Source organism: Andrena cerasifolii, chromosome 2 (assembly GCF_050908995.1).
Source record: "Andrena cerasifolii isolate SP2316 chromosome 2, iyAndCera1_principal, whole genome shotgun sequence".
NCBI lineage: Eukaryota > Metazoa > Arthropoda > Insecta > Hymenoptera > Andrenidae > Andrena > Andrena cerasifolii.
This window is the reverse complement of record NC_135119.1, coordinates 14,993,408-15,018,788: the sequence shown is the minus strand read 5'-3', so window position 1 is coordinate 15,018,788 and position 25,381 is coordinate 14,993,408. Positions and strand designations below refer to the sequence as shown.

The following is a 25,381-nucleotide window of genomic DNA, read 5'->3' as shown; positions in this document are numbered from 1 at the left end:
TGTTACCCGCTTTCCTTTAATCGGAAGATCGCGTAGTCGCCGCTTCCTAGCCTTGCAATTAATTTTAGATTCTAGAAAAGCCGCGAAAATGGAAATTCTCGATTGGCGCAGACAGTACAGCAATAAATCACCGAGCAGCGACTGGTTAAATTAATTAGTTGGCCGGTGAATCAGAATTGCGAATTATATTTAGCGAAACCCGCGACGCTGATTGTTGTCGCGAGCATCGAATTCCGCTGCTATGATCGTCACCGCGAAACGTGTTCCTCGAGGAAACCGAGGGTACATGGGACTTCGGTGCCTCTACGCTCCACCGAATCGAGGAACGTTTAAATTCGGCCGACGGACAATCGAGAGGATTTTTCCGCGTTCCTGTCACCGCGAACGCGCACAGGAAACATTCCTCGAGCGATCCCCGTACAACTGGGCCTTATTTATTTGCCACTCGATCGCATTGTCGCGGCAATTCTCCCTCGTTACTCATCGTTTTATAACTCGTCGCGACAGGCTGCAAGAACCGATCGTCGAAAGACACTTCGGATCGTACATATCTTTGTGACGTTCGTAACTGTTGGAGCTGCAAAACACCGTGTCCAAGTCAGACTGAAGCGTAAACAATGACCGCGATTCTTCAGTGAAACTATTCGGGTAGCCAAAGAACCCAGTTGTTTCCAAAGATCCCCTAGCGCGCATTGGAGACCTGAATATCTCGGATAGCACAGGTACAACGAATACGTTGAACGAGCAACGAGCAACGAGACCGTAAGAAAAAGTGAAGGGACGCGCGATCGACGGATGGAAGGCGATTAAGTGACCGGCTACAACGGTTCCCATCGTGCAGGAGCATTGGAATTGGTATCTGTCGTTGAAAGTGAACGCGCTCACCTCCGTCGCCTCTTTTTCCGTCGCCTCCGTCGGCGAGGTGTCCTCCTGGTTTCCCCCCTGTGCAAGGGGGTAGCTAGGTTCCCCTGTAGTTTCAGGGCCGTTGCTGCTACGCTGGCCCCGGTCTCCCCTTCCGCCTGGCTTCTTCCCTGCACCGGGGGCCTAGTCCGTGCCCCGGCGCCGGGCCCCGTCGTGGCTGGTTCTTCCCTCCACACGGCAACACCTCCTCGGGCAGCCTCGTCGTCCGCGCGGTCCGTGCGAGATCGCGGACAGTCACCGGTCCAGCCAGCACCAGACTTCCCGTGGAATGGAAACGACTCGACACCGTCCTCGAACCATGTGTCCACCGTGGAAACGTACTCTGCTCTACGTGGCTACGACGCGACCATACGAGTCCAATCACCATCACCCTTCTCTCACAGTAGCCTGTCCGCGGCAACGTTACGCGCTAGGCAAGATCGGGACCGTAGCGGAAGACGCGGCACTCGGGTCTATCGACGCTCCGCGCTCTGCACTCTGCCCGACACTCGGTCACAGTTCCCACCTTTGCCACCACCGCACAGAGAGAGAGAGAATTGAATCGTTCACTGGGCACGCACCTGTCTCGCACGATATCGGGAGCGAGAACGGGAGCGTGAGCGAGAGCCTCAGCCAAGCGGTCTGCCGATGAAGAAGAATAAAAAATAAGCGAGCGATTGCCTTAGCGAGTCATGAACCCCTCCGCCGGGTCGTTGGATAGTGTTGCGTGATTGGCTGTACACGCGTGGCTCACGAGGGAAGCCCTGTCAGCATCGCTGCGACCACTTGCTCTGCGCCAAGGCCACACCGGGGGCATCCACTGGAGCTGTCCAGAGTTGCACGGTGAACGTCGCGTCGCGATCGTCTCTGTTAACTGGAGGCACGGTCGAGGGTAGCCGAGAATAGGGTACACGGGCCTGGACTCAGACAGTTCGTCGGCGAGCGGTCATGTCGCACGTGCACTCCGTCGCGATAGGATCGAGCAGAAGCCTGGCCACCGATGGTATCGTTCGTCACCGATGGAACCGTGCGCGCGGCTGCATCCTGTCGACGATCGGCACGCGGTTCGGCTGGTACGTTTTCGTCGGCCAGCGTCGGTAGGGCCGCGCGTTCCTCGATTTTCATGGAAAAACCGCGGGCCTGGACTGCGCTGAGCGTGTGTATATCTGAAGCGAGAGATGCGACCACTCTGATCCGCGAATTCCGGCCGCTCGGTTTCGCAGCCTCCGACCAGCGGCGGCGGGACCAGAGCGCCGCGACGCGAGGCGCCCTGTGCACATGCGTTAAGCGTCTCTTGCTCTCTCTCATCTCTCTCTTACACCCGCGTCCCTCGTCCCTCCTTCTCTGGCTCCCTTGCTTACTCCCTCGCTCGCTCACTCACCCGTGCTCCTCTCTTTACTCCCCCGTGATCCAGCACGATGGTGGTTGCGTATACGTTATAGCCTCCCCACCTCCTCGTCCTCCTCCACCATCTCTCCTTTTCCCTTTCTCACCCTCTCTACCATTCACATTCACATCCCCTGCCGTTTTCCTCTCTCTCTCTCTTCTCGCTTCCTCTCTGTTCCTCTCCCTCGGTTCCGTGCTCCGAAGGATCGAGGGTTGCACAGCGCAGAGGAGCGCTGTCACGCTGTTCCTTTCTGCGTCAACAAAGGGAGGCGTACGCTCGATAGCGTTTGATTGCCCGTATTGGACGTTTCGGTGCCCGTATTGGACGTTCGTTCAGAAACGAACGAGTGAAAATAAATTGGTTAGCCGATGGACGACCGACCGGCGACAGACTACTTGCAGACTGAACGATGTTATCCTTTCTACGAGGGTACGGGAATAACAGCGTCGATTTTCTTGCACCGTTAACAAAATGCTGGTTCTTCGTTTAGCTCGATGGTATTACAGACGTTTTTATTCCTCTTGGACGTAGTTTTTGCATAGCTGTTTCGCATGTGAGACGGAACTGGCGGAGCCGGCGGTTCAAGTACACTTGGGGGCGCGAAGGTTAAACGATTCATTTGTTTCAATTCGCCGTCGATATTTCGCACGTATGTCTGCTCTATCCTTTATTCATTCTACCAATCGTGATTGACGAATATTGCACAACAGTATCACAGATCATTCATCGATTGTGATAAGCTAAAGAAGAAATCTGTACTCCAAAGAAGGTCGTACCGATAGTTGGACTGATCGCAGGGTCCGATCTCGCCCTTCCGCCGCACTGGGTGATTTAAAAGCAATTTATAAGTTTGATACAAAACTCAAATATGTATTACCCACATTTTTACCACTTCTTCAAAACGTTTGACTTTTTTTTATTGGTTTTTATCGATTTTAATTTTCTCTTTCTGCTAAAGAGTGACCCCAAAAAATAGTTTGAATTAGTAATTTCAAGTTGAGGTGACAATTACTTAGTTTCTGAGATATGGGAGGTGAAAGAAGTCAAAATTCGTTAACGCGTCAGTCCGATAATTTAAACAATTATTTCCAGTGGTTTTTCTGACTGCTAACAACGAATTTGAACTTAGATTTTCAAAATTCACGAGAAAAAAAATCAAAATAAAAAAATATAAATGTCTGTGTAGTGGGTGCTTTTTTAATATATCGCCCACCATGTTGAATCAAAATTCACAATGGCCGATTCAACATGGTGGACAATATATTTAAAAAAAAGCACCCACTACACAGACATTCATATTTCTTGATTGTTATTTTTTTTCGTGAATTTTGAAAATCTAAGTTCAAATTCGTTGTTAGCAGTCAGCTAACCCCCTGGAAATAATTGTTAAATTATCGGACTGACATAGAAGTTCGTACATCGAAGCGTATGGATTGACGCGTTAACGAATTTTCATTTATTTGACCTTCCATATCTCAGAAACTAATTGTCAACCTCAACTCGAAAATTTGTTGCGATTGATGTCTCATCATAAGGTATTATTTGGCTCAAAACTCCGTTCCAAAATCATGGGACCAAAGAGAGGCTAAAAAAGGCTTCATTTCTGTGGTCACTCTTCGCCGCTCTGGACTGTTGCCTTTTTCGCGGCACCCTAGATCGGGCTCTGCCCTATCAGTAGAGTTTCGTCCATGAAATCCTACGTGAAATCTTCCTACACGCAAGAATGTCCCCAATATAAGCCACTGACGACGGTTTAGAGCAGTGGTTGAGGGTTTAAAATGCCGCGAAAAAGGCGAAGAGTGATCTCGAGTGGCGTGCGAGCCAGCCACGTGCCCCTGGGTTCGAGCCTCGACGAGACGTACGCGGTACGCGAATCGAATTGAATGCGAAGCTCTCGAACCTCGGCGAGACGTGCACGGCCTACGAGCCCGAAGGCCGGGAGGAAAATTGCAGAAAATCCCAGCCCCGTCCACGCACACCGCCGACGGATTCGGCCGTCAATCTTTCGGCAGGCATCGCGAAGCTACCGAACGATCGGCAACATCGTCGCGAATAGAGCCTGCTAGATCTACCTCTAACGCCCCACTAGGCAGCAAATGATATAAATAGGCAACGACGGCGCGGACGTGCGCACATGTGGATCGAGGGCCGCACTCTTGATTCACCTGAGTCCGAGGTCTACGCTCGCGTACCGGAGCCAGTGATCGGGAACCGATTATTTCGGTAGGACGAAAGTGAAAGCTCGAGGAGTCCTGTGCACGATTTTTCGGGGAAGTGCCTACGAGTTTCGTGGCGGTACGACGTAGCGATTTTTAATATACAGTTAGCACTTCCTGGAGGATCGCAAGCATGAATCATCGTCGCGATGTCGATCACGAGACTCCCGGACGGCGAGCCCTCCCCAATGACGCTTTACGAAACGCAGGATGACGCACCGCGCTCGGCAATGAACACTTACCGACATGACTTTCAACGGCATAAGCGTAGGAGAAGCATCAAAGCGCTCTTACCTGTAACAGTTAGAAGAATTTGATTAATTAGTGCCGAGCGGTTTGCCATGCAACGAGGAAATTAATTACGGGGCTGAGAAGATAACGCAGCTACGAGCGCACGCGGAACGCGCTATTAAAGAGTGCGTCACGTTATAAATATTAATCGACGCGGGCTCCGGCGCACAACGAAATTCCGATAAGGCCGGCTATTAGCGTGAGCGTTACGTCACTTATTACGACTGTAATTGCTTGTTTGGAAAACTAAACCCCTTTTCTTTCGCACCGCGCGCGGCGTTCCGTTAATTGCTTGTAATACGCGTGGCCGTGCTCGCGGATTCTCGTGAAAGCGTTTCCCTATGCTCGCGCACCTGTAATGGAAAAATGTAAACACCGTGCGAGAGCTAACGTTACTTGCCGATGGTGGTTCTTTTAGCGCGCAGTGGTCGCTGGTGGTCTCAGGAATTACTCAACTTACCGATACCCACGGTGCCAAAGTCAGACTCGACGCACTGATGAAATATCGACAAGAGGAAGATGCCCGCGCGCTGGCATGCTCCGTCAAACGGGCAAATTGCTGGACGATCAATTTTAATTAGCTGTTAGTCCTGTTTCAACGAGACGATGTTAATACGCCTAATAAATATGCCCGCGCAAGAAGCGTATTAGGCGCGGCTAACGCGTCGGCGAGTACGCTATTTCCGGCGGCACAGGGAGGCCCGGCGGACGCCAAGATTTAAAGGGTAGCCGAAAAGTGGTAAATTTTCGGGCGGTCGGCGCGTAATCGCGGCGCGGATCGCGAGAAATTAACGGGAGGGCAAAGTTGCGGCGCGGCCGAGCGTTGGACGGCGTCGCGGAATCGCAACGCCGGCTGCCAGCGGAAGTTCCTACGGTGGTGGCTCCGAGAGGCCGAGCGCGGGAAAAGGAGAGCGAGAGACGGAGGAAAGGCATCAGGCAACGGGCAGCGGCCGTGAAACAAAGCAGAAGCCGCTGCCCGTGTAATTGGACTCGCCGCGACTCGATGCTCCCTTTAAGAACTCACCAGCGGACTGCCGTGGATTCGTTTTTTGTACTCGCTAATCCGGACTTTTAATCGGTCGCACGTGAACCGCGCGTGGACTTCGAGGATGCAGTCTTTCGGAATGGAACGAGGAACAGGGATCAATGGTTGTATCCGAAGATTTGACGATTTTCGTCGCTCTCGGACAACGGTGCCGAACGACTTTGAAACCTGCCGGGACTTTGAAATATTTCGGAGCGATTGGAGTTTTTCGAGTTTTTCGAGTTTTTCGAGTTTTCCGAGTTTTTCGAGTTTTTCGAGTTTTTCTCGAAAACCAGCACGGCGACCGCAGTCGAACCATTAGAGTAACACTTTGGGAATGGAACGAGGAACAGGGCTCAATGGTTGTATCCGAAGATTTGACGAGTTTCGTCGCTCTCAGACAACGGTGCCGAACGACTTTGAACCACTTTGGCCTATCCGTTTGGTGCTACTCAATGAGCCTCGAGATTTTTAGAGGATAGGCACTCGGAAAGGTAGATGCCAAAGCGAGCGGGGCGCCAAGTTGGCGACCTGAAGTTTTCTTTTCGCGGAGCGAAAACCGCGAAATGCACTCGTGTGCCAAATTATCCGAACAAGAGGGAGATTATGTCGCGGCAAATGGCGTCGGTGGTGACCGTCAAAACAGCCGCTGACGTTGATTCGCCGAGTCGGTAGTTACATAGTGGATCTGAGAGAGAGCAGGGGCAACGAGCTTAACCTGATCGTCGGCGAGCAGACACTCACACCGAAGCGGGCCCCCTCTGGCAATCAGTGACCTCTTCCTCCTACTCCTTCGGAGACCGGTCGTATCTCACGATCGTAGATATGTTCGGCAGTGGTCCGCAAATGGTCGATGGTTGCGTGAGCGTGTGCCGCCACCAGGGCTACGTGACCTAATTCGGTGATGAAGCGCGTGACGCCCGCGTGGACCGTTCACTGGCTCGAGATCTTTGGATCTTTGGGGCCGTTGGCCTTCCCCTCTGCGAATTTAGAGAACGCGGTACTCGAACTCGCGTCGACTACTTATTCTAACCGAGGCAGAAAGTGAGTGTATGATACTTGGAACCCAGTTGACGAAACCTTAGGTGTTTCGCTTGGGTACTATCAGATCCTAGGCACTCGAGCGAAAGCTCTAGAGTAACTGCGGATCGCCAACAGATCAAGGACTACTTAACCATCGATACATCGACCCGTCAAATGTACCTACTCCGTCGAGGAACACCAGCGAACCTAACATGGACCTTGAGAGACATCAAAGTCACGGGTGAGAGAAGCCTCCGAGAGCGCTGTACGAGCCCTTGCCGTGAACTTTGCATCCTGAAATCGAACCTACCGCGAAGAATTCCCCTGGCTGGACACGGTCCGTCGAGCCCGAGCAGTTGGAAGGCGGAAGAGCGATTCCGAGCGAGGACGGGGAATGGTGAAACGGTGAAACGGCGAAATGGTAAAAGACGCCGCGCCGGCAGAATCGCGCGTGGATGATCGTGGTTGTTTCCTGCTCATCGTCGACGACTTGCGAGCCGCTGTCGGGCGTAAGGGGGATATACATCCAACCCCCAGGCAGAAGCGAACTCTCTGCGGGAGTAGCCGGTGGAAGCGAAGCCAGAGAAGTTTCGCCCGGAGAGCGTGACGGGGGTGGAACGAAGGGTAGCGTGCTACGAACGGAACACGGAGGAGAACGACGGCTGAAGGAGGACGGAGGGAGCGGAGAGCGTGAAGAACCGTGGATAAGGGGGTGCGAGGGGATCAGCTAGAGTTGGAGCGATGGCAGAGTATTGATTTAGTGGGTTCCACCGTCTCCTTCTATTTGTCTCTCTCGTTCTACATCTCCTCCGCGTCTCCGCGTCTCCGGCGTCTCTGCACGGGGCTGCGAGGGCGCATCGGCTCGTTGTTTCACGGCTTCGATTTCTTGGCTCTCAGGCCACGGCACTACGCGACGGGCGCTCCTCTTTTTCAACGTCCAAACGAGCGTTTGCATTTCCATTGGAAATTACTTAAATTCGGATTCAGAAGAGAAATTGCGCTTTTATTAATTTCCTTCGGACGCACCTCGCTCCGAGTGTGCTAATTTCGCAGCCTTGGAGCTTGAGTCACGTTTGGAAACTTTCTGTCAACGTTGCAATGCGAATAGAATCAGTTGTGAATTTTACAAGACTTCATTCGATCAACCAGTTTTCAGCCCTCGCTGGTATTACAGTTTATTGCCTTTGTATGCGGAAAAATATGAATTTGCGAGTTGGGGATGTTTCGCAACAACTCGCAGGACGAGCGGCGAAAACACACTGTTACGTGAGCTCACGTGTTGTCGCATAAACTCGCGTCACGAGCAAAAAGTGCGCGGTACCATTTTGCTTATCTACTTGTTCCTTTACGGTGTTTTAATGTATCAGAACCACACTGAAGTCACCTCGCGCGTATCACGTCGCATCACCATCTTCAAGCGTGACAGTGAATTTATATTTTCTGTAAATTCACGCATCTTTTCGTAGTTTTCGTGATAGCGGTCTGTTTCTGTCTTTAATCGCGCGTGATCCATGCGCCGACATTTTTCACGCAGTCCGGCAATAAGACACTTGCGAACCCAGCCGAGCGTCTTCGCGGATCTTCGTCGACTCGGATCCTCCGCGTTCCCGCTTTCAGTACACGTACTTTTACAACGTTCTTCGCTTCGCCTGTCTCTATCCCTGAATAAAATAGGAGCCGCGGATTTCCATGTTGACACCGTCACTGATCGAGTCGAAGAAGCTACCGGCTTCGCCAGTGTTCCGGGATTTTCCTAGTGACTCTGGGAACCCTATTTGTTAGCAAGGATTGGCCTCGGTGCTCCAATGACCGCCAGAAATCAGCCTCGGAATCGCGGCAAGAGCGACGACGATCGACCGACGATAAATTCCTCCGCAGATCGCGACGAAGACATGGTTTTTCTCGCTTCTCGCCACGCATTCTGAGCGCAAGGTCAGAAGTTCTTTGCTCGGCGGTGGGAGGGTTCAAATATTGATTCAGTTATTGACGGATAACCGACTGGTTTGCTCAGGTGAGCGTGGAGCCGTCCGGGAGCAAAAATGTATCATCGATCGACACCGGCGGGGACCGCGCGTTGTCAAATACAATACGGCGATGTACACACGATATGCAAATCGACTGGATGGCAAATAGGCTCGTTCGGAGCTAGCAGCAATTTCATTGAATTCGAACAACTACCTGCCGCGACAGCGAGACGGCGCGTGCTCCCGCGGAGGCCAAGTTTTACCGTTGTTTACAACAAATTCCAGACATTTCCGCGTGCCTCTGCTTCTTTCCGGCTGCCCTGCTGTCAATTTTACTTTCGATTCCGCGGCCCGTCGCCGCTGACACTGATCGCAATCGTTACGCGTTGCGAATCGCTCGTTACCGGGAGCCTCTCGGCGATTTCCTTTTCCTTATCGTCCGAGGCTCGAGCGCTAATAACCTCGAGCTCTCCACGAAACGTCTACCTGTCCCCGAATCGACTGGCTGCGAACTTTTTAACATCAATTTTTCCACGTACACTTACTGCGAACGTTCGACACCAACGAAGCACCGAGGAACTCGGCGCTTTTTATTAGCAAAAACTCCTAGCATTCCCTCCGGGACCATATTTTTGTTCCCAGAAGAAAGGTTTCAAAACCGTTGTTAGCGACTCCGAAGGAAATTTCGCCGAACAGTGTTGCGACCTCCCACAAAGGGCGGAAACAGGGAGCGCGGGGCGAGGGGTATCATAAAACTGAATCGTCGACAGCTTAATTACCGTCGTCCCCGATTAACAGCGCAATTAATAATCCGATAGTCGGTGCAGTTCGAATCAATTAAACCTCTCGGCGGCAGCGCGAGGGACAGAGACAGAAACGGGGAGGGTGTTTACGCGGGAATGATAGAAAGAGAGAGAGAGAGAGAGAGAGAGAGAGAGAGAGAGAGAGGGAGAGAGAAATAGATGCATTGCCCGTGTGCAATGGCTGAAAAAGAAGCGTGACGAGGGGAGAACGGAGAAAAAAGAAAAGAACCACGTTGTAATCGCGGGGCGATCTAATTAATAATCCTTTAGTTATAACAGCCGCGTAACTGCTTAGGATACACGAGAAGGGAAACCGAGATACTATCTCTATATAGTTAAGAGGTGTTTACAAGTTCGGGCAGGGAATCTGTGGGTAAGTGGTAGAGAAGATGGCAGTAAATATTCCTCGGGTGCCGGTGTTCTCCGCTCTCCGCTCTCCGCTCTGCACTCCACCTCCGCCGTTTTCCCCGGTTTCCTGCCCTCGTCTTCACCCCACTGACCCCCTGTTTGGCCCCGCCAGCTAACCGAGGCACTCCTCGCGTCGCGGAATTCCAATTTACCCTCTTCCAGGGGGCCCACCCCCGCTCTCCCCCGCCTCGATCGGGCGGTGGGCGCGCTTCAAAACGAAAACATTCAATTGATCGCGTCCTCGCTTTTTCCCGCCATCATTATTCTCTCCTCCGCCATCCCCTGCTAAACCACCCTGCTAAACTTCCATCCTCCTCGTCGCGGGTGCCGCGCGCTTCTTACTTTAACTGTGAATTAGTTGCGTCGGCTGGGCCCTTTTGTGGTGTCCCTTGATATTCTTATTTCAAAGATTTTCGCAAGCGCTGTATATTCGATTAAATAATAATTGCGGAGCTGGGTAGTGTTTCGTCGAGACGTGCAAACGGCAATGGACTTGGAAGTAATCGCTTCTCAGTATTTTACCGAGGCCTGTCCCTCTTCCAATCAAAGTTCCTCCCGTGTCGTGGAATTTCAATTTACCCTCGCCGTCCTTTCTCCCTTTTCCTTCGCAAGCCATTGTTCAGAAGGAAAACACCCGATTGATTGCGTCCGTGTATCTCCCTGTGATTCCTTGCCCCCGCTTCTGACCCTCCAACTCGGCAGAGGGGGAAGAACATTTAACTTCTGCTCAGAAACCTACCGCGAAACACTGGGATATGCCTCATCCCTTAAATTAAACGATAAAACGTTCGTTCGCGATCATTTTCCTCCAGAGTTTCAGTCAGGGTACTCGATTCTCTCGCTGCTCAAAGTAAACAGAGCTCTGTGATTGAAATAACAGTTAGGGTAATTGTGGGAGAGATGCCGCACCTTCGGTACTTCAGGGTTATCGGTAATAAAATACAATACTTTCGATTTTATTTGCTTTAGGCTGTTAATTCAGGTTAGATTAATAAGCGAAAGCGTGTTTCCATTATTACTTTAAAAGATTTTGCTATTTTTCGAGGTAAGCCTACCGGACTTTGCCTCGATAGTTATACGTCGAGTTTATTTTTGCTATCGTAGTGGTTAAAAATTCAGTTTTCCGTGATATAACTTTTGTAACACGTTAAAGGAACTGTGCGGAATATTTCTCGGCCAGAATATGTCACATTCAACATAGCACTTGGAAATACGAAAGTGCGGTTTGTCTCTCCTGGGCATTTGGGATGGATGCCGCACTTTTATGCGCACTGTATCGGAAGGTACCGTAAACTGGGGGAACATTGGCCGGTTTTTGAAACATTTTGTTGTATAATTTAAAAATTAACACGTTTGCATTTGCTTTAAGTATCCTATCATAACATTGCATCTTTTGTGATTGTATTACAAGTGTCAAAATGCATACAATTTTTGTCCTTTTCGTTCTTTAATACGTGTTAAAAACGTTAGTGTACCGGGGTAACATTGGCACATCATATATATAGCATTAACGGGTTAAGTTTTACTGATCTGAAGCCAGTAAGATACATTGACACTTAAATTTATTTTATTTTATACTTTACATCTTAATAGCATTACTGGCATTACATATAAATATCATTAACAGGTTAAGTTTTACTAATCCGACGTAAAACAATGTAATCCCGGCCAATGTTACCTATGTTGACTAAACGATGTTTTTAATGTTAAAAATACAAAAAAAGTATTTCAAAATAGATACCACGATATCTCAAGGCAAATCATTTATTTTTTAATGAGAACTTTGCTAATCCAAACATATTTGTGAGCTTTTTACTCTTTTTTCACATTTTATTTTTATTTGATGTGTAATGAATATGGAACGTAGAAGAAAAGACAATTAAATTTAGAAAAACGGAAATAATACGTGTACTTATTTATTTTTCCAATTTTATCGTAGGTACTTTACAACTGTATAAATTAAAAAGATGTTTCCTTTTACTACTTTTTTAAAAAATAAAAAGTTGAAATTAACAAGTTTAAATGGAAAATAAAACGTTTTTCGAAATGCGACAACAGCCCCGCACGTGCGGCGTCTCTCCCCAAAAATGGATGTTTTTAGTTTCAATTATTTAATGGTGACAAATATTATAATTTTAATTTTCTTTACTGCTAGTAGTAGCACAAGATGTTCAACTAATAATATGAATTTTTGGAAAAAAATTTAATAGCAAAATTTAGACACGGTGACAATTTTGCGTAAGGTGCGGCAACTCTCCCGCGATTACCGTACATTCCGAGAAAGAACTGGAAGGCAATGTTATACTTAATAAGGCGAAAGAAGAGTTTGGAAACGCGCAGCTCTAGAGAGCAGAGCAGCTGTCGTGACGGGTGCTTGCCCTCCCGAAAGAGGTTCCAAGACCCAGCCCCCTCTTCTCCCTTAGGCGAAAGATCCTCCCGAACGAAACTTCCAGCCACTGTTTCTCCAACTCGGAAATTATCGTCTTGTAAACAAATTTGTCAAACACGTAGCAGCATCTTGGTGAAAAACTGCGCGCGCTCGCTGATCAACACAAGATCTATGTATACGCGCAATCGTTGCTTTCCACTCTGTCAGAATCGGCATCTAGAGCATATAAATTATTGAAAGTTCCGTCGGGCTCGATTAAATTGGATGCGCTTTTTACTTCACCTCGGAGGAAGACAGAAAGAATTCACAACGAGCGTTGGCGAGCCCGGAGCAAAGTGAAATCGATCGAAGCGGATTCAGTGTTTAGTGAATACGCGTAAGTTCATAAAAATAAACCGTAGAGGTAGACGGGGGCGGCGTGGCGCGGCGGTATGGAAAGGGTGTACGATATCTTTCCGCTGGAAATGGAAAAAGAAAGGGGGCGAATGATGCGGAGAGCGAGGTGGAAACGCGAGGGGGATGGGAAAAAGCGTTGCTGACGGCAGGCTCGGCCGATACGGAAGAAAGGGAGGAACAGGGAGAGAGTAAAAAGGGAGGAAAGGACGGAGCTACCGCGTGGACTGGAAATGAAAGAGCCCAACCCCGAACGGGGCGATAATTCATTCGTGAACCGAACGAGGCAGCTGAATCCGGCGTTGCACACGTGCACGATTCCGTAGAATGGGCGGCGCGTTACGTGCAAACTCGCGAGCGGGCCTATTTCCCTCATTTCTGCCCTCTTTTGTCTCTGCGGATTATCATTTCTGTCTCTAGCCCTTACAATTCAGGACGAAGCGACATCGCGGCACTAGATGGGCCAGCAACAGATACCAAAACGCGGGGACGAGCCCCCTTTACGAAATTGAGGTTTCGATGTAGTTACGTAGTCGTAACGGGATCTGAAGAGGGATGTCGCGATGCAGCAACATCTCGGAGCAACCAGAAGATTCGAACTGATCTGTTTACTTGTAAACTCGAGGAGAAGGCGAGTCGCGGACAGATTACTCTGGGTGCTCTGAAATTTATGAACAACGTCGAAGAAAGTACTCGCGGCTATTATTCACGCCCCCGCTTTCGATTTTAGGTGGGTATAGTCTTGTTACGATGCAGCTATCTTGAAAACTGTGCAGATCGCACTGCAAACTGAACAAGAACGTAATACCAGGCATCCAAAATAGAATTCCACTGTGTGTCTTTTTCACAGATTTGTGTCTGCTTGGTTAGGCCACCCTGGTGGCACGAAAATCATATCTATGCGAGTTTCAGATTTTTTAGAAGTTGGAAAATAAACGAAAAAAATGTTTTAAGAGCTTTATAGGCTGGGACAGACACGTCGAGTAATTTAGTCGAGTAGGGAGTAATTTACCATTGTTTTAATAAACTACTTGACTAAATTTTAGTGTTCACACCCGAAAAATTACTAAATTACTCGCTACTCGACTAAATTACTCGAAGTGTCTGAATCAGCCTTATGGTAATTGTAACTTTTTTTTTTTTAAACAAAATGGCATTCCTGGCGCTCTTCCATTCTTGCACTTTTTGAGACGACACTCTCCACGGCTAGCAGTAAAAGTCCCGTACCTATACTTTGACGTAGGATAAAACACCGAACATTTTTATTATTTACATGGCATTTACTAGAGAAGTAAATAGTGATTTGTCACAATATTTATTTTTGTGAAAATGTTGGACATTTGAAGAGAATATCAGTTTTAGCCGAAAAGTTTGCCTAAATTGTGTCTAAAATGCTTCTAATGAAACGTTAATTAGCTTTTAATGAAACGTAAAATCCGGAAATATGTAATCCTGTAGATAATCTATTACAGAAGCTGCTATTAAAATTTCACGTGACAAAATTGTTCAAGTTATGCTGCCAGTCTATTCGAAAAACGAGATTCCGAGGAGCTTCGCGGGACAACACTTAACTCGGCAATTTTTTAATAGTTCTGTACAACATTTACACGATATATTCATTAATACACGCCCCAAACGTAAGAAGTATAGAACTAATTTTAAACCTCACAGTCTGATTAAAAGAAAACTCGTCTAATTTGGCGCCGTTTTGAGCGTCTCAGGGTGGTGTAACCCCTTAACGACCGATTCAGAAACGATGAGATGCATCACAGATTTAAACGAACCGCATCGATCTACATTCCAGCCGGCACTGATTCCGGCCGAGGGAGCGCCGTCAACGGCCCTTTAGTTTTCTCCACGGCTGTTTGCCTCTTTTCAAAGGTTTTTCCTGAGTCGCGTGGTGGGGCAAAAGTGAAACTCTCGCCTCGCTCTGGTATTGTCCTCGTTTTTCCCGCACCGGGCGAAACTTAGGGACGTGGAATGCCTTCACGGCCGCGACCCCTCGAGTCAACTTTCACTGCCATAAAAATATAAAAGCCCCCGCTTTGCTCCTCCGTTCCCGGGTTGCGTGAAACTGTACCGATAGCCTGGGACCCGCTGGAAAGCCTTGGACAATGAAGCTCGCGCTTTCTATGCGAATTTCGTGCTCTCGTTTACTCTCGTTTGCTCCCGTCTCGGGCTCAGTGTTCTATGGCGTTTCGTTACGCTCACGCGCTGTGCGAAAGAATTTCACTTTCGTTGCATGATCCTTTGTGACCAAGGATAAGGACCTTGAGACAGGGACACGATACGGTGTCTCAATTTGGTTGTTAAGATGGCTACGTAGAGCTAGACAATTACCTTAAAAAATACTCTGGAAACCCCACTATTCAAACTTTGACTAACAACAAGTAGACTGCACCATAAAACAATTCCAGTCATTCGGTTATTCTCCATGGCGGCAGGAGACCTTTTATACCACCATCAAACTTGCTACGGGGCCGTCGTTAAATTGCGGAAGGATAATTTTGGCGACTTCGTTCACCCTCCCGCCCCTTCCTTACATAATATTTTTCACATTGCATTTTTGCAGTTATTAAAATTCTTTTTTTCAACACCTGCATGAAAAAGGGTGTTTTTTCACGCCTACTGAGCGGGAGCAAAATGACCAATTTCAGAGGTATTCGCGTTTCCTACTTTTACCAAGGGAAAAAGACTTTACGCGCATGCGTATTCGTAATTTTCTACTCTGCTCCCAAGGAAACTTGAGTTTGCGAGCTGAGTGGACATGGCGTTACCCTGTGGTACGAAGAAGCAATTGGTCGACTAGATCGATATCGATCATGCGTGTTTATGTTGACATTACAACTGTCGCAGCGCCTCTGTTCATTAAAAGATAAAATGAGTGATAATAAGAGTGATAGCGATACGGGATACTACCAAGCGCCCCCGGATAAGCAGAAGCTGCAAAAGCGATTGAGGAAAATTTGCTGCCGCCGAAATCGAAAGAAAAGTGGACAATGTACAACAAATTTATGGAGTGACGAGATGACCGAAAAGTGGAGTCTTTATCGCAAGCAGTGCTTTTAGTTTCTTTCGTTTTATTTCAATAAAAAAAATCGAACATGCATATTTTTTGCGAATCGCTCAGCAGGTTAATTCTCTGTATAATATTAATTCTTCTATAGGTAATTCTGTATTTAATAATTTAAAAAAAAAACGTTACGTAAGACTTGTAAGGAAACGTAAGAAATTCGCGGCCTCTCCCCCTCTTCCCACAAACCTTACGTAATTTAAGGACGACCTCTCATAAGAACAACTACTCATAAAACGAAGAGCGACGCAGAAGTAAAGCGTTCTAGTCATCGATTCACATCAGCATCGCTGGAAAGGGTGGGCAGAAGATTTTGCAGCAGAGTGTACCCGAAAGAAGCCACCCCTCCGGAGGCAGAGAGCAAGAGGAAAGGGGGCCCCGGCTGCGAGCGTAGCCAGCGAAAGGGCGGGCAGTCAGCGTGAAACGAAAAGGGAGATTTAGATGTCATCCCCTGACGTGCTACTCTCCTTTCATCCCCTACCATCGGCCAGAAACTTTTCCTCCCACTGGCGGGCCCAAATGCTCTTCCCTGATGATGAACAAAAATGCCGACAAGGCGTCTGGAAGACTCATCACGGAACGAGCTGCTCCTCGTGGCACGTTTCAGGACGGTGGATGCAGTTTCCACACGGATGAAGTCATCCATAGCTTTCCCTTCGAACGAAAAGATCCCCCCCCCCCGTACAAGCGGCGTCAAATTCGAGCGTCGCCCGCCCTCCGTGAAAATGGAGGCGAAAAAAATCGAATCGATGCGAATGCACGCGGCTGGTAAAAATACCAGTTGTCGGAAAGACGCGGCAACGTAACCCGCAAGATGAATGCCACGCTTCCCCCGGGGGGTGGGTTTATTTATCGGCCGGTAAATCATTATAATTTTCTTAGTAGGCCGCGAAAAAATGTTAACGGTCCGAGGAGCCGGGATCGCCTCTCCAGAAGGGAAACCCTAAATTTTCTACGAACCGGATTAGCTCGTCCAATCAGACGAAACATTGGAAGGGCGGGCTTAATTAAAATCTTCTCGGAGGCAGGCTATCAAGACTCTCTGGCCCGTAGATGCTGCGCGATGTAAGAATAGAACATTAAGAGGTTTCCCTGCCGATGGTATTTCCGAGCGGTCCGCCGGATTAACGAAGAGTAGAGCGCTCGGTTCTACAAGGAAATACGGTGTAACACGCCGAGCCTATTTATATGGTAATTTATTCCGTATTGTTGCTGCACAGTTCGTGCCTCGATAATCCCCGATGGATTTTTACGTTTCCGTTCGAAAACCGGCGGAGGGCACGCGTTAATCAAACTCCGCCCAATTACCTCGTCGGGCAGATTTATAAATACTTTCGTGAGAAATTCTGAGAGATAAAATACACAGCGCGATTACGGCGGAGGAATATTCATGAGCCTTATTGGTCGATAAAACGCCAATTAATTATTGTCCTTCAGAGCCGCGGGTAATGCTGTTGAAATTTTTACCCAAGAATAACGGCAAATCCAGCGCGCTGCAGAACGCTCGGAAAGGCGCGTTACCGCGATTCCGTTTGAAAATGGACACGGTGTATTTTCGGATCCCGCGGGAGATAAATTCGTACGAGGGCTAAACGACTGCAGGCCAAATGAATTTGCATACCGTTTGTTATTCAAATGCCGCGATTCACTCGTCTGACTCTCAATGAGGGAAACGGAGGAGTATCGCAACAGGGCGATGACGTATCCGTTTAATAAATTATCGTTCTTCATAGGAGGTACGCGATTGCGTTTCTAAACACGTGCTTAATGTACGAGCGGGATGATCGACGCGTCCGAATCTGTAATCGTTCCGACCGATTTCCTCTTAGTTCCTCAAATATTAACCCTTGTAGGTGTTTTAAAGGATCTCGCGAATCGAATAATAGCTGTAATCTAAGTTTACAGAATTTTCCAAATTGCTAAGATTTAACAATCCGGCTGGGCGTTTATTTTACGAACGCTGCGATTCTTGTTTAGCAAACGTTACACCCCTGAATCGGTCCTTGGCAGGGTTAAGGGTTACCGGTGAGCGCGTCGATACAGGATCGTCTTAAGTGGATCTATAAATTTGCCGGAGCCGAGCATCGGGCCTATATTTACTCTATTATGCAGGCTCGTTTTTATAAGCCGTTTACGTTTAACAGCAAATAATCGTTTAGATGCCGCGCCATGATACGGCCCATAAATCTTCTGGCAGCATGGCGTTCAGGCTGTGTGTGTATGTTTGTGTATACGGCGGTGCTGGACACGCGCAGGTCAGTACCGCCTTCATTTTGCGCGGGCCACAAAAGGTGGCAGCACAAGGGAACAGCTGGCCGCCTTTTGCGCTTCGACCTCGAATCACACTGCGCGCCATCTCTCGTGCTTTTCCGCAACATCCGCTCCCTCGCGGTTCCTTCCGGCTGCGGTAGGTGGCCGGGCCGCGTTTGGCGGGAAAGCGGGAAAGCTTTAGAAAGCTCGTGTTCTCATCTACGTTACCTTTACAGTCCGCTGACCATCGATTACTTAATTCAATTCGCACAATGCCTTGTGGCTGCGAGGAAATCGCGATTACTACCGGGGGGGGGGGGGGGAATGATTAACTCAACGCGATGCATCTTGGCAAACTGGTTCCTACGCGAGTCGTATCCTAGTTAAACGAATACGCGGCACACCGTTCCCCTATCGGATCTTTTTCAGACAATTATCTCCGATAGTTGTCACTTAATCCGATATCGCTATCTCAATATTCATGTATGCAAATAACTGCTGGCACCGGTGCCGCCGGCAGCGACGTTGGTTATTTACAGCGAATATCGGACAAATTGTGCATACGTTTAGTACGAAATGCTAATTAAGGTTACCACTCGGCCAGCGATTCGACGGAGAGCTCGCAACCGCCTGCGCTGAAAAAAAAACTTCACGGACTCGGACGCGGCGATTTCTATGAAAAAAAAAAAGAAAAGTAAGTAGGTACGATTGCGTTTCTGCGATTCTCACGTCACCGATAAATCAATGATCGCGATAATTCCCAGCATTAGAGGATCTCGTCGAATGCGAGAAGCCCCGGTCGTTCTTGTTTGTCGCGACTCGCGAGCATTATGGGATTACAGCTCGCGGAGCACTGCAGGTGGGCTTTGCGCCTTCTCTGCGACGATATTAGTCCTCACGGATGCCGCGGGATGTCGTGTACCGATCGCACACGCGCCCGCCTTTTTCCAGGCGTAATTACTGTCCCCTGGTTGTTAACATTGTAGCGCGTTACGTTTTTCTGCTGCTATAATCGGGTAGGTTTCTTTTCAAAAGCTCCCTAGAGCGATCCTCCGGGGAGAAGTAAAGGCCGTGCAGGCATACCGTGTGTAGCGAATGCAGACTGCGGGCGGTCCTGTCGCCTTCCCGACGATCGTATTTGTCCGTCGAATGGCGCGTGGCGCTGCTTATCAATCACTTCGCCTCGACCTACGCTGTTTGTTTGCGCGTTGCGCTAGGCTGTCCCTGTAATACCAATCAGGCCCACCGTTGCCGGAGCCAACTCGTTCTTGCGGCACGATTATTTGGGTGGTCCGTCGGGCGAACCAGCGAGGTGTTAAAGTATATTATTAGAGATCGGGGGCGAATAGAGCGCGCGTGACGGCACGTCGGTTTTTGCGTCAAGGAGCCTCTAACTTCCCCTCGCTCCGCTGCGCGGAATGTCAGGCACTCGTCGAATAACGATTAGACGATCCCGGCACCGCGCATCGAGGCGCTGGTCTCGCATCGAAACGACCATTTAAACCGGCGACCAATTTCTCGCCCAATCTCCACCGCCAAGGAGGCACTTCCGTGCTCCTCGAGTTAACTGTGACGCGACTATCTCTCCGGATGCAACGCGACCCGTGCTTTTTCCGATTGATGATAGAGTCAACGTTTGTACGATTCGTAAGTTAGCGGGACGACTACATAGTATCGTGGTTCGAGGGATGATTGGTGGACTTACATCGGTGTATAGCGCTATAGGCTATACACAGCGTGGCGCGCCATCGGTTGACTATAAAATGAGATGATAAATGATAGGCCGCGGCAGAGTATACGAGTCGGGTTCGACAGGTAGTAATACTCTTCATGGATGCTGTAGTAACTCATAAGCGTCGAGGCGGGAGGAAATTGTGATGTGACGACGAAAAAGGATTGCACGAGCGTAGAAGCGAGTAAAGGAAGAAAGAGAACCGCGGCAGAGGCGCGGAGGGGGGGGGGGGGCGAAGAAGATGAAGAAGAAGGAGGAGACGAGAAAAAGAAAGCATCGACGACGACCAATTAGCCCACATAACCGTTTTTACGAGTACAACGATACACGGAACGTAGAAAAGCGAGATTTAATCGCGCCGCGAACCAGGATGCCGGTTCGTGTCCGTTTTCTCACGCATCAAGAACCTCCACCGAAACTACACAATGAGAGAGGTCGACACACCGCTTACCGAGTAGCAGCGCGATAAACTCGAGGAATAATCTTAATTAGTGGTTGAAACACGTTAGCCCATCCCTCGCGGGGGGAAAAAAGAGCGCGCCGATCGCGGGCACCTGAATTAATTTACTCCTCATTTGCCTTATTCCTGTTTACATCGTAGGTTCGCGGAACGCGTTTATCGCGCCTAACGCTTCTGCACCATAAACGCCGGGGAATTATGAAGGTAGCCAACAAACCGTCTACATCGCACAGCTATTTGTACACCGCGGCAGAGGCGGTGGAGGAGCTAATTTCTTTGGAATCCTTCCTCTTTTTACGAACGGCAAAAAGACGCGAATGCAGAAAAACATGTTCAGAATTCTAACCGTCGTCGATGGTAATTTCATAGTCGGCTTGTACCCAGCGAATGATCGCTATCTGGAATCTCAGGCGAAGGATTGTCGAAGAACGGGTGTAATTTGCCGCACGAATCGCGGGCCGGGCGACACGCGGTGGGAGCGGGCGGATGACGTGGCCGGCCGCGTAGTCGAGTCGAATTTTAACGGGCGTAGAAAAGTGCGGATTTGCTCGTGAACAAGATCGGCAGGAAAGCGCGAGAAGTTCAACCGGTTTGCCGGTTACACGCTCTCGGTATAGGTCCGAGCGCCACGCAGCGGTTCGCGCAATCGGGCTGCGCGCAGCCGATCGCCGAGCAGATAAACGTGACACCGGTGTGTAGGTACCTCTTGCACCGCGAGCGCTCGCGGTCCCGGCGTCGGCCACGAAGCGCGGATTCTGTTGCTCCAACATTTCGCGCGTCGCTTCTAGATCCGCATCATCGCGCCAGTCAGGCCTTTATCGCGGGCTACCGATCGAAAAACAGCGATCCGACACAACCGTTTATCGGACGCCGCGCGCGCCGCCTCGCCGGCCTATCTTACACCAGTTATTGAAAAATATGTGTTCGCCTATGTACCCGGGAGGACCGATCTGCAGATGCCTATGCCTCGCTTCCGTGTCGTGATATACTGGGGGTACTCTTCGAGAAAAGATGGCGCTAGGTTCGCGGCAAAAAGTTACGACGGAGTAGAAAAACTGAAGTTAATGGGAGCGCATCATCGCCCGATACTAAGACAGACCTGGTGAAATTAGGTAGCTAATTTAAAAAAGAAGAAGTCACCGGGGTCAGGTTCAACTCGTGGGACTTGAAAAATAGCCGTGTGCCTTACGCGTGTAGTCGGGCAATAACGATAGAAATGCGATAAGAAAGATGAGGCACGGGGAATAGGGTAATACGTACGAAGAAGCACATCGTGCGGAGGGAACAAACCCGCCGAGAAGTAGAAATGATTTTTAATGTTTCACGAGTGGTAGCGAGATTTGCATCGCTGCTGCGTGCCGCTGCTTATCCGCTGGCCATCGCCGAGAGAATTCTCGCAGCTACGAGCGGGGGAATTTCTCTAATTTCAAGAGACCCCTGCGCCACGGACGGGGCCGCGTAAAAGCGCGCTCGGGAACGGCAGGTGGGGAGATTGGAGGCAGGGGAAGACGAAGACGCATGACTTATACGCCTATTTCAGTTAATAATCCCGTTACGCCCGGTTCAGCCTTGCCTCGCGGCGCATAATGGACGCAGCAAGGATCCGAAGCCTGGGACCCAAAGCCGAGAGCGCGTCGAGGGCGTAAAAGGGGAGAACTGAAAGGCCGCCTCGTCATCCGTCAACTGTCAGACGTCCGACCAATCCTGCACACCACAACCAAGGATCGAGCAACCACCCACGGGGCAAATTGCGTCTAGCCCACCTTCCACCCTTCGCCACGCCATCCACCTCCACTAGACGCTGACGCAACGATTTTTCGCCAACGAACGCCGCGATTGAAAGTAACATTCTGTCTCCAGCTGAGCAACTTTCTTCGACATCACGATGTACCTGACCGTGCTTGAAGATTGCACGGAACCTATGCGTACAGTAGCGCCGACATTTACTTTCTTAACCCAGGCGGCACGAGGTAATTGTTTATCGCGAACGTTGATAATTTTTGCTGAACGTATAAGTATGTGTGTCAAGGACATAAGCTGACGATATTTGCTGCGCAAATATGCGCGTCGATTCTATGCACCGAGTGCGTGCATGGGTTCGGTAGCACCGAAAGTGTAAGAGGGCAAAAATTTTTAGAATCCAAGAAAACACGGGTGTCGAAGCCAAACCCGGAGAGCCGATATCGTTCACCGAAAGGGAGCTATTTAGAAATATGTAGGTAGCGACTGATTTACAGCGGGGTTGTCGCGGTCCTAGAGATCGCCCGCAGGAGGCAGGATGTTAGGGAAAAAATTAGGGTCAAGAGGTGGACGTAGTTGAGCTCGCAGGGCTGGCTCGATGCCTGACGGATAGAAATGGCGTTTCACTTTGGCACGGCAGAAATGCGTATTACTTGATATATACCGGCCAGCGGAGAGAAACCGTCGGGAATGGATTTAACTAGGAAAAACCGTCGCTCGCGCATTCCTCGGCTACCGCGTACCTTGCGAGGGCACGGCATCGTCCTCCGAATTCTCGCGATCTATTTCGAGATAAGTATTCTGGACGTTCGGCGAGCCTCTGAAGCGGCGAGGCCCCCCCAGTCGGAACGTCTTTTATGAGCCTCCTTTTGCTCGGTTTTTAGGGGCTCGCCCCTAGCGGTACGGCAAATTGTAACCAATTTTTTGTCCCGACGTCTCGACCGTGAAATTTTCAAACTTTTCAACCGGAGAAAGAACAACTCGGGTACCTTTCATCCTCGGCTAACGTTGCTCTCCGCTGGGCTTCGGTCACGGCGGTTCCAGGGCTCGCAACCTTGTATTCCGAGTTCACCATTACCTAACAAGAGCCTCGAGCAGCGATGCTTGGCGCATTATCGCGGCAGACACGCGTAGCACGTCAGGGATCCAGGCGGCACTTTGCGCCCTGGATCCAAGTAGATTCACTCGCGCAAATGACCCGGTACGAGCACTCGGCTCCGCGTCCACCCATCAAGATCGACCGGCGAGGGAAGTCTGCTAAAAGAACCGTGACCGATAGACACCAGAAGGTGAAACGATTCGATGCAGTCTAGTCGCGGATTCGAGGCATAGAGATGAAGCCGATCGACCTGAGGTAACGGATCGAGACGCGCAGAAACACTGCCAGGATTATGAAGTGCGATGTTGATAGGATGGCAGGCAGGCAGGCAGGCAGCGCCGGTGAAGGAGGCAGGAACGCGAGGGCGCGCGCGGGAAACACACCAACGCACCCACACCGTCTGCCCCATACACCGAGGAGACACACGGGCACACCTATGCCGGCAGAGCTGCCCGAGCGCACCCACTTGTTTTCGAGAATCCCGGAAAAATGCGCCACCGAAGGTATAAACATACTGGTACCCCTATGCGCTGATCCTTGCACGTGCTGACACAAAGATGATTAACGCGGTCGAAGAAAGTCATGTAGGTACGTCTTTCCTCCTACAGGTGTAATGCTAAAACCGCAAAGAAATTCGCAGGGATGACCGGTAAATTCGCGTTAACTAATTTCAGTCCAGAAACGACGCGCATCTGCGCCCAGGCTGGACATATTAAACTTTCAAATTCTGCTGTTTCATGTCGCGATTTCCATAGAAAGTAGACAGCCCTCAGATGGTCAGCCGTACTCTTGCCGCGTGTTTTCAGGAATATGATAGCCATGGTGGTTAGAACTGATGAATATTGAAATGGGCAAAGCGCGACGAAGGTATTCCTCAGAAAGCTAGGGGCTACAGAAGCCAAGGAATCGGATGATTTCTGTTTCCTCTTACATAACTTAGGTACGCAGGTATGCCGGTGAGATGGAATACTCAAAAGATTCGATGGTTCTACTGTAAGTTCTACGTATTTCAGGTTGTCGGCGAAGCTTCGGCTCCATCGAGACTGTTCCTTAATTTCTGAACCACCGCGACCCCCGTGTGTCCCTAATTACCAACGGAGAAAGCTTTTAGTCTGCTTCTGACGAGGGGACCAGAGCAACGGAGTACCAGGGCCACTACTCGTGTTAAAGGAACGCCGGCTAATACTCGGGGACGCGGACGTAGCGTAATGTATTGCCCCAGAAACAAGCGTGTTACAATGGTAACACGTTCCGACCCGGCGCGTGATATAGTACGCGATGACGTGGACTGGAAAGGTGGACGTATGCGTCCGATCCTAACGCGCGATAGCATTCAAATTTTGCGCGCGTCGCGGATAATCTTTCGCTGGTCCCTCGGCGATCTATTGATTACGGTGCCCGGGTTGGAAGGACCGCGGAATAATCTGCTAAGCGTAACGCGAACGCGCGATATACCGTTGCTTATTATTGGCGACGATATCTACGCTCGCGAGGGCACAAAAGGCCGCGAGAGCCGAGCTTCGCCGTGAAATCAAACTCACCAGGGTCGGTTGTTACCGACATCGACGGAGGCCCCAAGTAATACTTGGAACACGAACATAATATATCGCCGCGGAAATTGCAGTGTGTTGGTACAATGTTGCACTCACACCCCACGCCATCCGGGGTCGCATATAACAAACGGCGCGATGCTGTGAACTAGAAACCCGAACACGCTTGCTCGCCCGTTTGCGGGAATACCTACACGTAATATTCGCACAGGAAAGTGAAACAGAATCGAGATTTCGTTTGGAGAACACTGTTTAGATAAATTCGGAGCTTGGGGGTGGTGTGCTCTTTTGGAGTTGTTGAAATTGTAGTGGGGAGTGTGACGTAAAAGGGAGGATTGATTTTTAGCTATAGAAAAGCTGATGGAAATTTATTGGTCAATTTTGGATAGGGTAAAATCCGGGGCTGTCGGTGCACCTAGCATAAATTGGCTATTAAAACTAACACTGATATCTCACGTCCCGCTTTATCTCTGTAATATTCTTCGCAACAATCTTTCTTACCATGGGCCTAATTCTCTTTCTATTCGACATCAAAGTCTCCTTTCTATACCGGTACACTCGACATCTAAATTTGCATCCTGCTTCGCCTATATTTCGTCTCATTATTATAATTCCCTTCCACCTGATATTCGAGGGCTAAATCCGTTTCCTGATTTTAAATGTAAAGCTCGACGATAAA

General features: G+C 49.5%; 1 protein-coding gene across 6 annotated transcripts in view; it reads right to left on the bottom strand.

Annotated features, from left to right (window-relative positions):
- Positions 1 to 25,381, bottom strand: part of LOC143366141 (homeotic protein antennapedia-like) — a 368,003-nt gene that overhangs the window by 51,653 nt on the left and 290,969 nt on the right. The window contains exon 2 of one of the 6 annotated variants that reach the window (XM_076806959.1): positions 4,746 to 4,797. The exons of 3 other annotated variants lie outside the window; for them this stretch is intronic. The gene's annotated coding sequence lies outside the window, so the exon portion shown is untranslated. Of the gene's footprint in view, positions 1 to 885; positions 2,285 to 4,745; positions 4,798 to 23,042; positions 23,391 to 25,381 lie in introns of those variants that run through there. 2 more of the 6 variants (XM_076806962.1, XM_076806957.1) reach the window with 2 other exon arrangements.